This window comes from Macaca mulatta, chromosome 14, assembly GCF_049350105.2.
Source record: "Macaca mulatta isolate MMU2019108-1 chromosome 14, T2T-MMU8v2.0, whole genome shotgun sequence".
In the NCBI taxonomy this organism is placed as follows: Eukaryota; Metazoa; Chordata; class Mammalia; order Primates; family Cercopithecidae; genus Macaca; species Macaca mulatta.
In genome coordinates, this window is record NC_133419.1 from 71797069 (window position 1) to 71814181 (window position 17113).

General features: G+C 41.2%; 1 protein-coding gene across 14 annotated transcripts in view; it reads right to left on the reverse strand.

Annotated features, from left to right (window-relative positions):
- Positions 1 to 17113, reverse strand: part of STIM1 (stromal interaction molecule 1) — a 219746-nt gene that overhangs the window by 69747 nt on the left and 132886 nt on the right.

Genomic DNA, 17113 nt, shown 5'->3' on the forward strand with positions numbered 1-17113 from the left:
CCCAAAGTGCTGGGATTACAGGCGTGAGCCACTGCACCCAGCTGCCTTTTTAGGCTATTATCAAGACTTTGATATTTCACTCTGAGATGGGAGCTGTTACAGGGATTTGAACAGAGGTATAACATGAACACATTTATATTTTTAAAACAATTTCTCTGGATACTGTGTTAAAAAGTAGACTATAAAAGGGAAAGGGCAGATACAGAGAAATTACTCAGGTGGCTGTTGCAATAATGAGAGCTAATGGTGGCTTGAAACAAGGTGGTAGCTGTGGAAGTGATGAGAATTTGTCAGAACTGGGATATATTTTACAGATCAAATCTGCTGTTCTCATGATTTTTTAGTTTTGATTAATCAAGCTCTTCAAGATATACCCTTCTCTGGTCCTCATAGGCTCCAACCTAGAACCTCTTAATCTAAGACTAGAGAGACAGTTATCACAAGCAGGCCTTGGGAGCAGAAATGCCAAAATCTCCAAGGAAGGGGATTTTTTGCCATTATCAGATAACTCATGGAAACCATCTGACATGAGATACCAGCTGCTTATAGGAAACCAACAAGAAATAGACTCATTTTTATAGTCAAGTCTGATCACCGAGGTAAGTGGAGAGCAGAGAAATTCAGAAAAAAAGTACAAGGAAGATCTGCACAGGGACTCATATACAGACCCTACTGGTGCCACAAAGCACACAAAAAACAAGTAGGGTCAGAAAACAAGGTCAGAGAGAAGATGATGCCAAAAGAGGAACTGGCAAATAGAAGCTCTACCTGAAGGAAGGTACTTATGCTGAATGGGACCTCTTCAGAAAATAAAGAAATGAAGCTGCAACAATCAGGCCTTAAGAGTCAGAAAGGCAGAACCTGGTGCACTTTCAAGATGGCCAAATAGGAACAGCTCCGGTCTACAGCTCCCAGTGAGATCAACACAGAATTCAGGTGATTTCTGCATTTCCAACTGAGGTACCTGGTTCATCTCATTGGGACTGGTTGGACAGTGGGTGCAGCCCATGGAGGGTGAGCCGAAGCAGGGCGGGGCCTCGCCTCACCCGGGAAGTGCAAGGGGTCAGGGGATTTCCCTTTCCTAGCCAAGGGAAGCCGTGAGTGACTGTACCTGGTAAAACGGTACACTCCTGCCCAAATACTGCACTTTTCCCATAGTCTTCGCAACCGGCAGACCCAGGAGATTCCCTCCTGTGCCTGGCTCGGCGGGTCCCATGCACACAGAGCCTTGCTTGCTGCTAGTGCAACAGTCTGAGATTGACCTGGGATGCTGGAGCTTGGTGGGGGGAGGGGCATCCGCCATTGCTGAGGCTTGAGTAGGCAGTTCTATGCCTACAGTGTAAATAAAGTGGCAAGGAGCTCAAACTGGGTGGAGCCCACCATAGCTCAGCAAGGCCTACTGCCTCTCTAGATTCCACCTCTGGGGGCAGGGCATATCTGAACAAAAGGCAGCAGACAGCTTCTGCAGACTTAAACGTCCCTGCCTGACAGCTCTGAAGAGAGCAGTGGTTCTACAGCACAGAGTTTGAGCTCCGATAATGGACAGACTGCCTCCTCAAGTAGGTCCCTGACCCCTGTGTAGCCTGACTGGAAGACACTTCCCAGTAGGGACCAACAGATACTTCATACAGGCGGGTGCCTATCTGGGACAAAGATTCCAGAGGAAGGATCAGGCAGCAATATTTGCTGTTCTGCAGCCTCCACTGGTGATACCCAGGCAAACAGGGTCTGGAGTGGACCTCCAGCAACTCCAACAGATGTGCAGCTGAGGGGCCTGTTAGAAGGAAAACTAACAAACAGAAAGGAATAGCATCAACATCAACAAAAAGGACATCCACACCAAAACCCCATTGTAGGTCACCAACATCAAAGACCAAAGGTAGATAAAAACCACAAAGATGGGGAGAAACCAGAGCAGAAAGGCTGATAATTCCAAAAACCAGAATGCCTCTTCTCCTCCAAAGGAACACAACTTCTTGCCAGCAAGGGAAGAAAACTGGAAAGCAATAAAAAGCAGGGGTTGCAATCCTGGTCTCTGATAAAACAGACTTTAAACCAACAAAGATCAAAAGAGACAAAGAAGGTCATTACATAATGGTAAAGAGATCAATTCAACAAGAAGAGCTAACTATCCTAAATATATATGTACCCAATACAAGAGCACCCAGACTCATAAAGCAAGTTCTTAGAGACCTACAAAGAGACTTAGACTCCCACACAATAATAATGGGAGACTTTAACACCCCACTGTCAATATCAGACAGATAAATAAGACAGAAAATTAACAAGGATATCCAGGACATGAACTCAGCTCTGGACCAAGCAGACCTAATAGACATCTACAGAACTCTCCACCCCAAATCAACAGAATATACATTCTTCTCAGCATCACATCACACTTATTCTAAAATTGACCACATAGGTGGAAGTAAAACACTTGTCAGCAAATGTAAAAGAACAGAAATCACAACAAACTGTCTCTCAGACCACAGTGCAATCAAATTAGAACTCAGGATTAAGAGGTTCACTCAAAACCACACAACTACGTGGAAACTGAACAACCTGCTCCTGAATGACTACTGGGTAAATAACGAAATTAAGGCAGAAATAAAGATGTTCTTTGAAACCAATGAAAACAAAGACACAAAATACCAGAATCTCTGGGACACATGTAAAACAGTGTGTAGAGGGAAATTTACAGTACTAAATGCCCACAAGAGAAAGCAGGAAAGATCTAAAATCAACACCCTAACATCACAATTAAAAGAACTAGAGAAGCAAGAGCAAACAAATCGAAAAGCTAGCAGAAGACAACAAATAACTAAGATCAGAGCAGAACTGAAGCAGACAGAGACACAAAAAACCCTTCAAAAAAGATCAATGAATCCGCCAGGCGCGGTGGCTCATGCCTGTAATTCAGCACTTTGGGAGGCCAAGGCGGGTGGATCACGAGGTCAGGAGATCGAGACCATCCTGGCTAACACAGTGAAACCCCGTCTCTACTAAAAAAAATACAAAAAATTAGCCGGGCATGGTGGTGGGCACCTGTAGTCCCAGCTACTTGGGAGGCAGAGGTAGGAGAATGGCGTGAACCCGGGAGGCGGAGCTTGCAGTAAGCCAAGATCATGCCACTGACTCCAGCCTGGGCGATGGAGAGAGACTCTGTCTCAAAAAAAAAAAAAAAAAAATCAATGAATCCAGGGGCTGGTTTTTGAAAACATCAACAAAATAGATAGACCGCTAGCAAGACTAATAAAGAAGAAAAGAGAGAAGAATCAAACAGATGCAATAAAAAATGATAAAGGGAATATCACCACCGATCCCACAGAAATACAAACTACCATCAGAGAATACTATAGACACCTCTACACAAAGAGAATAAAATAATGTAAAATATAAAATAAATAAACTAGAAAATCTAGAAGAAACAGATACATTCCTAGACACATATCCCCTCCCAAGACTAAACCAGAAAGAAGTTGTATCTTTGAAAAGACCCATAACAGGTTCTGAAATTGAGGCAATAATTAATAGCCTACCAACGAAGAAAAGTCCAGGACCAGATGGATTCACAGCCAAATTATACCAGAGGTACAAAGAGGAGCTGGTACCATTCCTTCTGAAACTATTCCAAACAACAGAAAAAGAAGGAATCCTCCCTATCTCATTTTATGAGGCCAGAATCATCCTGATACCAAAGCCTGGCAGAGGCACAACAAGAAAAGAGTATTTTAGGCCAGTATCCCTGATGAACGTCAATGTGAAAATCCTCAGTGAAATACTGGCAAACCAAATCCAGCCGCGCATCACAAAGCTTACCCACCACGATCAAGCTGGCTTCATCCCTGGGATGCAAGGCTGGTTCAACATACACAGATCAATAAATGTAACCCATCACATAAACAGAACCAACGACAAAAGTCACACGATTATCTCAGTAGATGCAGAAAAAGCCTTTGACAAAATTCAACAGCCTTTCATGCTAAAAACTCTCAATAAACTAGGTATCAATGGAACATATCTCAAAATAGTAAGAGCTATTTATGACAAACCCACAGCCAATATCATACTGAATGGGCAAAAACTGGAAGCATTCCCTTTGAAAATCAGCACAAGACAAGGATGCCCTCTCTCACCACTCCTATTCAACATAGTATTGGAAGTTCTGGACAGGGCAATCAGGCAAAAGAAAGAAATAAAGGGTATTCAACTAGGAAAAGAGGAAGTCAAATTGTCTCTGTTTGCAGATGACATGACTGTATATTTAGAAAACTCCAACGTCTCAGCCCAAAATCTCCTTAAACTGATAAGCAACTTCAGCAAAGTCTCAGGGTACACAATCAATGTGCAAAAATCACAAGCATTCCTATACACCAAGAACAGACAAACAGAGAGCCAATCATGAGTGAACTCTCATTCACAATTACTACAAAGAGAATAAAATACCTAGGAATCCAACTTACAAGGGATGTGAAGGACATCTTCAAGGAGAACTACAAATCACTGCTTAATGAAATAAAAGAGAACACAAACAAAGAGAAGAACATTCCATGCTCATGGATAGGAAGAATCAATATCATGAAAATGGCCACACTGCCCAAGGTAATTTATAGATTCAATGCTATCCCCATCAAACTACCACTGACTTTCTTCACAGAATTGGAAAAAAACTACTTTAAAGTTCATATAGAACCAAAAAAGAGCCCGCATAGCCAAGACAATCCTAAGCCAAAAGAACAAAGCTGGAGGCATCACGCTACCTGACTTCAAACTATACTACAAGGCTACGGTAACCAAAACAGCATGGTACTGGTACCAAAACAGAGATATAGACCAATGGTACAGAACAGAGGCCTCAGAAATAACATCACACATCTACAACCATCTAATCTTTGATAAATCTGACAAAAACAAGCAATGGAGAAGGGATTCCCTATTTAATAAATGGAACTGGGAAAACTGGCTAGCCATATGTAGAAAGCTGAAACTGGATCCCTTCCTTACTCCTTATAGAAAAATTAACTGAAGATGGATTAAAGACTTAAGTGTCAGACCTAAAACCATAAAAACCCTAGAGGAAAACCTAGGCAAACCATTCAGGACATAGGCATGGGCAAAGACTTCATGACTTATGCACCAAAAGCAATGGCAACGAAAGCCAAAATAGACAAATGGGATCTAATTAAACTAAAGAGCTTCTGCACAGCAAAAGAGACTATCAGCAGAATGAACAGGCAACCTATAGAATGGGAGGAAATTTTTGCAATCTATCCATCTGACAAAGGGCTAATATCCAGAATCTACAAAGAACTTAAACAAATTTACAACAAAAAAACAACCCCATCAAAAAGTAGGCAAAGGATATGAACAGACACTTCTCAAAAGAAGACATTTATGCAGCCAACAGACACATAAAAAAATGCTCATCATCACTCGCCATCAGAGAAATGCAAATCAAAACCACAATGAGATACCATCTCATGCCAGTTAGAATGGTGATCATTAAAAAGTCAGGAAACAACAGACGCTGGACAGGATGTGGAGAAATAGGAACGCTTTTACACTGTTGGTGGGAGTGTAAATTAGTTCAACCATTGTGGAAGACAGTGTGGCGATTCCTCAAGGATCTAGAACTAGAAATACCACTTGACCCAGCAATCCCATTACTGGGTATATACCCAAAGGATTATAAATCATGCTACTATAGACACATGCACACATATGTTTATTGTGGCACTATTCACAATAGCAAAGACTTGGAACCAACCCAAATGTCCATCAATGATAGACTGGATAAAGAAAATGTGGCACGTATACACCATGGAATACTATGCAGCCATAAAAAAGGATGAGTTCATATCCTTTGCAGGGACTTGGATGAAGTTGGAAACCATCATTCTCAGCAAAATATTGCAAGGACAGAAAACCAAACACCACATGTTCTCACTTATAAGTGGCAGTTGAACAATGAGAATATATGGACACAGGGAGGGGAGCATCATACACCGGGGCCTGCTGGAGGGTAGGGGGCTGGGGGAGGGATAGCATTAGAAGAAATACCTAATGTAAATGACAAGTTGATGGGTGCAGTAAACCAACATGGCACATGTATACCTATGTAACAAACCTGCACATTGTGCACATGTACCCTAGAACTTCAAGTATATAATAATAATTTTTTTAAAAAAAAAGAAAGAAAGGCAGAACCCATAGAAACTGGCTACTTACTTGCGGTGTGACTTTTGGGCAAGCTACTTTGCCTTTCTGAGCCTATTTTCCTCTCAAAATTAGGGTTAATAATGCCCCTCATTCGGGTATAGTAAGGATTAAATGAGACATGTTTGCAGAAGTCATAAATTGCCTTTGCATGTGTCTTTTACTGGCCTGCACTTTAAACAGCATTTTAACCAGCTGAACCTAAATTTAAAACTCAGAAAATTTTGGCCAGGCGCAGTGGCTCATGCCTGTAATCCCAGCACATTGGGAGGCTGAGGCAGGTGGATCACCTGAGGTCAGGAGTTTGAGACCAGCCAGGTCAACATGGTGAAACCCTGTCTCCACTAAAAATACAAAAATTAGCTGGGCAGGGTGGCGCATGCCTGCAATCCCAGCTACTTGGGAGGCTGAGGCAGGACAATTGCTTAAACCTGGAAGATGGAGGTTGCAGTGAGGCAAGATCATGCCATTGCACTCCAGCCTGGATGACAAGGCCAGACTCTGTCTCAAAAAAAAAAAAAAAAAAAAAAAATCAGAAAATTTCATTAAAAGTCCACCTTCTCAGGCTATCTTTTAAACAAATCAAAAGAGGTTGGGCTCCATGGCTCATGCCTTAAATCCTAGCACTTCGGGAGGCCGAGGTGGGAGAAAATTGCTTGAGCCCAGCAGTTCAAGACTAGTGTGGGCAACATAGTGAAACCCCATCTCTACAAAAAATTTTAAAATTAGCCACATGTGGTGGTGTGCGCTTGTGGTCCCAACTACTTGGGAGGCTGAGGTGGGAGGATTACTTGAACCCAAGAGGTTAAGGCTGCAGTGAGCCATGATCGTACCACTACACTCTAGCCAGGGAAACAGAGCAAGACCCTGTCTCAAAAAAATAAAAAATAAAAATGTCTAGCCACAGTAAGCTCTAATGACTTTAGAATTTTATACAGGAGTGGCTTAAGGACTAACAATTTAATTGGAAAAGGAGAGTGATAGCTAAGGGACTTGTCATGAGGTTGCATTTGCATGGCAAGCACACTATTTTTATGAAGATTGTTCATTACAAATTAATTTTATTTATTATTATTATTATTTTGAGATGGAGTCTCACTCTGTCCACCCGAGCTGGAGTACAGTGGCATGATCTCAGCTCACTGTAACCTCTGACCCCCGGGTTCAAGCAATTCTTCTGCCTCAGCCTCCTGAGTAGCTGGGATTACAGGCACCCACCATCATGCTAATTTTTGTGTTTTTAGTGGAGGCAGGGTTTCACCATGTTGGTCAGGCAGGTCTCGAACTCCTGATCTCAAGTGATCTGCCTGCCTCGGCCTCCCAAAGTGCTGGGATTACAGGCATGAGCCACCACACCCGGCCACAAATTAATATTAAAATGCAACTTTTTATGAAGATGTTTTTATTAACTTTTACTTAAACCTAAGGAAAAAATCAATTGTCCATATCAAAGAATAAATATATACAGCAGCTCCTCAAATAATACCATTTATTTCAAGTCATTTCTTTATAATGTTGATGAAAAAAATAAATCAATTCCCAGCTGGGGCTACTGTCTGTGTGAAGTTTCCATGCTCTCCCCATGTGTGCATGGGTTTTCTCTGTGTTCTCTGATTTCCTCCCACGTCCCAAACATGTGCATTTTAGGTGAATCAGCATGTCTCCATGGTCCTAGCCTGAGTGAGTGTGGGTGTGTGTGTGGGTATGCTCTGCAATGGAATGGTGTCCTATCCAGAGTTGGTGCCCACCTTGCACCCTGAGCTGCTAGGATAAGCTCTGGACACTCTAACCCTGCACTGAAATAAGTAGGTAAATAATTATCTTACTTGTTTTTATTAATCTTTCTTAAATGTACATATAGCTCACATTTATTTCAGTGTTTCATATTGTAAGTGTTTTGGTCTTTATTTGTAAGTTTGGTGATGTTTTTGTGACCAGAAATATGACATAGGAACTTAACTCTTGTTTATATCAATTAGCCTCTGGTAAAATTGTCATCTCACTTATGACATATGATGGGGATACATTCTAAGAAATGCATCATTGTGTCAACATCATAGAGTGTGCTAGATGTGTATAGCCTACTACACACCTAGGTTATATGAAATAGCCTATTGCTCCTAGGCTACAAACCCATACAACATGTTACTGTACTGAATATTGTAGGGAGTTGTAATACAGTAGTATTTGTGTATCTAAACATATCTAAACATAAAAAAGATATTGTAAAATATGATATTACAATCTTATGGAACCACATTGTATATGTGGCCCATTGTTGACTGAATGCCCTTATGTGGCATATGACTATATATAAAATATATTTATATATGTATAATTTATATTATATATGTGTATGAATATATATATGTTATACAATTTGGGGTATCTTAAAGGTCGGGAAGTTGGTGCTAAAGGAGCTAATGGAGGCCTCAATCCCCTATCTCTTAGAACTGCTCTTGGATTACATAACTACATGGCAACAATCAGCCAGAGCTATTCCTTCCGAAGAGGCGTGTGCTCTCCATTTTCCCACAGCTCTCACCATTCACAGACTTATGCATATGCATTTATACAGCCCACATTACTCAGTTACAATGCCCTCTGGTCCCTCAGGGGTATAGTTTGTAATTCCTATTGTACACTAAAGTACTATGAGTTTGAAAGCACAATTCAGATATTAATTGAGATTATTATTAGAAGGAGAGTGAGATAAGGAGAGGAAAGTAACAGAAAAAGATTATTGATCAAAGGTGGCCTCTTCTGTGCTCCCATAATGCCTGTGAATACCTTTATCAGTCTTATTAGATGTCTATCTCCCCTGCCAAACCATATACTCCCAACAGAAGTTCCCAGTTACCCAGCCATAAGTATAGCACCCAAGAATAAAATACTGAGTATATTGACATCAAATATACTTTGATGTCCAGTATACTTGAAGTAGGCATTACCACATCTTACTCTGAACACTGTCCCACATCCAGCTAATAGCTAACGTCTGATTTAAGACAAAGTTTAAAAGTAACAAAAGGTAATAACAAAGCTAAAGAGGCAGCTTTTGGATCCCACTAAAGGGATTCACTATTTCACACTTAGATCAAGCAGCTCTTCTCTCAGGAAGATGTAAGGAGGCTCCCCAAGAGTCCTGCCTTACCATGGAGAATGTAGCATTGGCTAGAACTATACAGCTCAATAGCTCTCCAAAGAGCCAAGGCACCAGCTGTCAGTGAGTATATTTAGTTCCACGCGCCCAGAAAACTGATCTCCCAGGAGGTGGCACAAGGCATAAACCCATCCCAAGTGTTAAGCAGTAGTGAAGTAGTGAGAGTGGGAGCAGAGAAGAGGGGAGACATCTCTCTATAATACAAAACAGGCCCAGCCAGCTTGATTCACCAGAGAACAGAATTCACTGACATAAAGCCAGAAGAAGAGCAGCACACCTTTGGGTACAGCAATCTGGATGGCTTTCCTGGGATCTTCCTTAGAATCAATAACTCTTCCCTCCCCTTTCCAACCTCGTTCCCTAATACTTACCTTCCACATTTCCCAAACCAAATCGTACCACCTCCATTCCCACTTTCTCTGCTGCTCTCCAACGCCCCCCCCCCACCAGCCCACAAGATTTAGAACCCTACATTAGTCCATTCTTACACTGCTATAAAGAAATACCTGTGGCCAGGCACAGTGGCTCACACCTGTAATCCCAGCACTTTGGGAGCCAGATGTGGGCAGATCACTTGAAGTCAGGAATTCAAGACCAGCCTGGCCAACATGGTGAAACCCCATCTCTACTAAAAACATAAAAAATAGCTGGCATCATGGCTTGTGCCTGTAGTCCCAGCTACCTGGGAGGCTGAGGCAAGAGAATCGCTTGAATACAGGAAACAGAGGTTACAGTGAGCCGAGATTGTGCCACTGCACTCCAGCCTGGGTGACAGTGTGAGACTCCACCAAAAAAAAATTTAAAAAGGAAGAAAAAAAGAAATACCTGAGACTGGGTAATTTATAAGGAAGAGGTTTAATTGGCTCACAGTTCCACAGGCTGTACAGGAAGCATAGCAGCTTCTGCTTCTGGAGAGGCCTTGGGAAACTTACAATCAAGGCAGAAGGTGAAAGGGAAACAGACACACTTTACACAGCCAGAGCAGGAGGAAGAGAGAGCGAGGGGGCAGGTGCTACCACACTTTTAAAGGACCAGATCTCATGAGAACTCACTCACTATACAACACTAAGAGGGGATGGTGCTAAATGATTCATGAGAACACCACCCCGATAATCCAATCACTCCTACCAGGCCCCATCTCCAGCACTGGGGATTACAATTCAACATGAGATTTGGTGGGTACAGAGAACCAAGCCATATCAAACCCATAAGTCACATGTTCCAGATCTGAAAAGTTTACCAACTCTTATTCACCTCTTGAACATCTAGCAAGGAATCATACCATATTTCAGGTACAATAGCTCTAAATGTCATTTACAGAGTTCTAGGACATGGATGTTTCATGGGTGAAATATCTGTCTCCACTGAGATCAGAAGTTGTTGCTCATGGGCAGGGATAGGGCAGTCATTTCTCACTTATCTTTGTACATCTAGTCTCTTTTCTGTCAGTTTATCTACCATATTGGACACCAGAACAATCTTAAAGTAAATATCTATCCCAATTCCCTTACTTAACATCTCATGGCTCCCCATTACCTACAAGATAAAGCCTTAGCTTCTTGGCCTGACATTCAAGGCCTTTTACAATATTAACTTCCTAGGGACCTTCCTGGCCACTCTCCCTCCCTACCAGACACCTTACACACCAGATATTGGTCAGAAAACTATGTCCATAAGCCAAATCCAGTTTGCTGTTTGTTGGTTTTGAAACTGAGTCTCCCTCTATTGCCCATGCTGAAGTGCAGTGGCGTGAACATGGCTCACTGCAGCCTCCTGGGCTTAAACAATCCTCCTGCCTCAGCCTCCCGAGTAGCTTGGACTACAAGCACAGGGGCTAATTTTTTCTTTATTTTTTGTAGAGACAGAGTCTTACCATATTGTCCAGGCTGGTCTTAAACTCATAGACTCAAGCAATCCTCCTGCCTTAGCTTCCCAAAGTGATGGGATTACAGGCATAAGCCACCATGCCCAGCCAGTTTTCATAAAGTTTTACTGAAACATAGCCAGGCTCATGCACTGATGTATATTTTCTGTGGCTGCTTTCATGTTACAAAGGCAGAGTTGAGTATTTATAACAGAGACTCTATGGCTATCAAAGTCTAAAATAATTACTATCTAATCCTTTACAGAAAAAGTTGCCTGCTCTAGACACATCAAGCCATTTCCTGCTCCTTGACCAAACCATGATCTTTTATACCCCCAAGATTTTGCACAAGGTGCTCCATTTAAAATGCTTTCTCCCACTCTTTGTCTATTAAAGAAAAAGTCACTGCCTTCTGTGAAGTTTTCTAGATCTCTCCCATGTGAGTTCATTGCCCTATCCTATTTGTTCCCATAGTTGTCAGGGTACATATACATCAATGACAGTACTTATCCCAATATTCTACGATTACTATTTAATTATCCCCCTCTTACTCTCCCTAAGCAACTCAAAAATAGAGACTATATTTTATTTATCATTTATTCTTCACCCAGCATCTTGCAAATTTTCTGCAATACATAAATGAATAATTAATTTAGCTCCATAAACCCATCTCCAAGCCTAGGGCCTGGCACAGAGCAGGGTGTGTGGTTATTAAATAACTAAAGGAGTGTCTCTGGAGTTTGTCCTGTAACATGTAGCAGAGAGTTTAGCTTACAATAGCTAGTCAAGACATAATTGTCTATTGAATAGAAGAAAGAAAAAGGTCCCCAAATTGTCAGCCTATCTAAAACAAAGATATTTAGCCAGGAGCCAGAGAGTTACACTAGCTTGGATTCAATGTAGCATGATACTTTAGAGTTTGATTCTAGACCCCATTGCCTGGGTTTGAATCCTCGTTCCATCACTTAGTTTCAGTGTGTAACTTGCATCATTTGTAAAATGAAGATAGTAGCACAAAAACCTAACAACCCTCATGTTGAGGGAAGCATAAATGAGTAAATTCAACTAAATACCTTAGAATAGTGCCTGGCACAAAAATAAGCTCTCCTGTCTGTGTGTGTGTGTGTGTGTGTGTGTGTGTGTGTGTGTGTGTGTGTGTATGTAATATGTTTTAAGAAGGATTAAAGATACTAAGAATGTACAATCCTAGGGCCCACTATTACAGTGATGCATGATCCCTCATATGTAAGGAAGACCTACAGAGGGGATAGAAAATGAATATTTTCTAAGTGCTTGCTATATAAAGTCCATGTGTCAAGAGGTCAGAAATGGAGACAGTAAAGACAAGACATTGTAGTCTACTAACCTCTAAGGTCCTTTCTGTTCTACTCTATGATTCTTTGAAAGCTTTTAAAGCTTTAACTCCATTTAAAATCAAAACTTTACAACTTTATGCAAGACCCTCCCTCCTCTATGGGCTGGCCTTCCTCAATGCATCAATTGCCACTTTCTCCCATTCCCAATGATAATGAATTCCCAATTCCCAATGATAATGAATTACTTAAAACTCTCTGAAAGTACCAGGCTTTTTACCAGTACAATATCTTTGTACATGCTATTCCCTCACTTAAAACATTCTCCTTATCACTCCTAGTCATCTGTTGAGATCCAGATTATGTGTCAGTGACTGTAACATGGGAAAAGCTGACTTAGGGCATCCTCTTCTGCAACTGTATCACAGTGTTCACTCTTAAAATTTTATTTATTTTTTTTTTACAGACAGGGTTTTGATATATTGCTAAGGCTGGTCTTGAATTCTGGGCTCAAGAAATTCTCCCACCTCAGCCTCCCAAGTAGCTGGTACTACAAGTGCAAGCCATTGTACCTCACTGTATCCACTTAATAAATTATAGTGTCCTTATCTGTTTTATGGCTATCTCCACCACTAGAGGAACTTCTTCAAAGGCAGCAACATTACCTTTCCTTTTACTCCTTTATTGCCAGCACCTGGCACATACACAGATACAGAGAATCCCTCTGAGGTCAATGAGAAAGCTCAGTGCTTGTCATGGAATCATCATTGATGCCTCACTAAAACACTGGGCACATGACACAGGTGAAATCCTAGAGGCAGCATTAAAAGTTTCAGCTTGCCAGGTACCTGGTCAGAATGGCAAATACAGGGAAACTCTAACATCTCCAGTCTTACAAACTGTCAGAACCAAAGTATCCAAGCTAGCCAAGGACTACTGTCTGGGGAACCTTTGTTTTACGAAAGGAGGACAGAAATAGATCACTAATTAGAAAATATTTCCCCAAAGGGAAGAGGTTATCTTTTTAATTGGGGTCAATACTGCCACATTTATATAGGATGAATGCACAGCACCGGAGAAAATGCATTATGAGAAAGGACAGTTACAAAATTGATGGGTTAGAAGGGACTTCTAGTTTGACAGCATGAGAAGCTCCACAGACCCACTCTCCAGTAAAACTAGTGAAACTTATTTTTCAAAAGCAACCATTTAAAGTTTCTGGAAATGGTCGTAAAGGCACACAGCCAATGAAGAAACATATGCTCAAGAAAATCTAAGAACAGCGAGAGTCCACAATATTTAACCTGTTCCCTGCCTTGCCTCTCCCAACTCAAGGACACAGAAACTCCACTCCACGCTGAGGCAGCTAAAAACACAGACCTTCTCTCTCAAGCTCCCTGTTGAAGGGTTAGCTGCCTGGAATGTTCTGAGCAGGATATTAGCATTTCTGATCCTTCCCCCAGCTACATGTTACTGAGGCTAAGTTGCAAGTGAGTGCAGCTAAAAGGTGGGCCTCTTTTGTCCCGTTTAACCCCTACTCATATGACGGGAGCTTTACCTTGGATGCAGTGCCACTGAGAATACTGGAGCCACAACTGGCATTGCCCTGGCTCATAAGATTGTTATTACACTCTGGGAGAAGCAAATCAAAAAGACCTGAGGCTACTGCCACCCCTCCAAGTCCTCAGCTCCTAAAGTGGTGGTGTCACTCAGAAGCATGTCATTGTCCCCGACCCCAGCTCCAGAACCATGACTCAAAGATTTTGCCTGGCAGAGGAAGCAGGCTATAAAACAAAGAGCTCTGAATCTCTTCCCAGGGAAAATGACCTCATCTGCAACAGAGTGTAGAGAAGTTCAAGACTAAGGGTAGGATACTCTCAAAAAAGTAGAAGTTGTGGTGAAAGGAAAAGATTAGTAGATTCATTGGAGATACAGGCTAAACTGTAGACTAGAGAATTTGCTGGAGATAACTAGGGAAAAAGACAGCTGGGAGGAGTCTCTTGGGGTAAGAACAAATTTCACCAGCCTGGGCAACATAGGGAGACCCCATCTTTACAAAAAAATTTAAAAATTAGCCAGGCCACCTGCACATCCTGCACATATATACCAGAACTTTAAAAAAAAAAAAAAAAAAAAAAAAAAAAAGGCCAGGTGCAGTGGCACACACCTGTGGTCCCAATTACTCACGAGGCTGAGGTAGGAGGATCAATGGAGTCCAGGAGTTTGAGGCTGCAGTGAGCCATCATCATGCCACTGCACTTTAGCCCGGGTGAAAGACTGGGACTCTATCTCCAAAAACAAACCAACAAAGAACAAATTTCAAACAATGACCTCAGGAACTTTCCCTTCAAAGGAACCCTAATGTAATTGGATTAGTCTAGGAAGCAATTTATGCCTCAGGGCATTGTTGAAAAGAGCAGAGCAATCATATGGCAATTAGTGAACCCAAAAAGCTGGGTGTGGCCAGGGAAAGAGACAAAGTTCTGCCCAAACCATTATCATCCAAATATGACTGTGGGCATACCAAAGTCCTCTGAGGAGCAACATCAGAGGATTTACACTGTGGGAGGAGGGGGATCAACCACTTAAACAATCTAGCCAGTCATTAAATAAATAAACAAGCAAATAATCATAAGCCCCAGAGGAATCAGACAAGTACCCAAAGTTGCTACAATATATTATCAAAAATGTTCAGCTTCAAATAAACAAACAAAAAACAAAACAAAAAAACAAAGAAACAGGAAAGTATTACCCACATACCAGAAAAAAAGGAGGCAACAGAAACTCTCAGTAAGAGGGACCAGATGTCAGATTTAACAGAAAAAGACTACAAATTAGCCATTATAAATATGTCCAAAGACAAAAAAAAAAAAAAGAAAATCATGATCTTTAAAGAGGTAAAGGAATGCATGATGTCAATGTTGCATTAAATAAAGAATGTCAATAAAGAGACAGAAATTATTGTTTTAAAAAAGAACCAAATGGATGTTCTGGAGTTGAAAAGTACAATAACTGAAGTGGATTAGGAGAGGGGCTAAATAGTAGATCTGACTGGCAGAAGAAAGAATAAGCACACTTCCAGAGAGACTGATAAGAGATTATACAATCCTAAAAACATAGAGAAAAAGGAATGAAGAAAAATGAACTGAGCCTCAGAGAAATGTAGAACACCATTAATCACACCGATGTATGTATAATACGAATAGCAGAAAGGGAAGATAAAGAAAAAGGAGCAGGAAGACTCACACCTGTGAGAGGCCAAGGTGGGTGGACTGCTTGAGGCCAGGAGTTAAAGACCAGCCTGGACAACATGGCGAAACCACATCTCTACTAATGTAGGTGTGGTGGTATATGCCTGTGATCCCAGCTACTTGGCGGGGGGGCTGAGACACGAGAATCGCTTGAACCCAGGAGGAAGAGGTTGGAGTGAGCTTAGATTGTGCCACTGTACTCCAGCCTGGGTGACAGAGTGAGACTATGTCTCAAAAAAAAAAAAAAAGAAAGAAAGAAAGAAAAAGGAGAAGGAAAAATATTCAAAGAAATAATGGCTGAAAAACCTCCCAAAGTGTTTTTAAAAACATTAATCTACCCATAACGAAAATCTAATAAACTCCAAATATGATAAATGCAAAGAGATCTACAAATAGACACATTAAGTAAAATGCTAAAAGTCAAAAGCAGTGAGAAAACTTTGAAAGCAGCAAGAGAAAAATGACTCATCACACACATGTGAACCCCAGTAAGATTAACAGTTAACTTCTCACCAAAATAATGGATGCCAGAAGACAAAGGGATAACATAGTCAAAGGGCTCACTGAAGTGAGGGGGATGTCCGGCAAAACTCTCGTGAAAAAATGAAGGTAAAAAATAAAGACAATTCCGGAATAAAAAAACACTGAGAAAATTCATTGCTAACTGACACACCTTACAAAAAAATACTAAAGGAAGCTCTTGAGGCTAGTAAGTGACCCCAGATAGTACTTTGAATCTGTACAAAAAAGTACCAACACTGAGCCAGGTACTGTTTTGGTACTGGAGATATAGCAGTGAAAAAAGCAGATCCCTTTCCCTTATAAACTTTATATTACAGGCAATAAACAATAAAACAATAAGTGATTAAATAATAAAATCCAGATGATAAGTTCTTAAAAATTATTTTAAAAAGTGATTCATAATGAAGATCTAGGTGCCAGGAATGGCGTAGAGGTGCAGATTTCATTATTAAATAGGGTGGTCTGAGAAAGGTCTCTTTGATAAGATGAAGTATGACAAATGACAAAGAATATTTTGGGGGAGTTTTGTTTTGTTTTTTTGAGACAGAGTGTCCCTCCATCGCCCAGGCTGGAGTTCAATGGCACAATCTCTGCTTACCACAACCTCCACCTCCTTGGTTCAAGCATTTCTCCTGCCTCAGCCTCTCGAGTAGCTGGGACTATAGGCATATGCCACCACGCCCGGCTAATTTTGTATTTTTAGTAAAGACAGGGTTTTACCATGTTGGCCAGGCTGGTCTCAAACTCCTGACCTCAAGTGATCTGCCTGCCTCGGCCTCCCAAA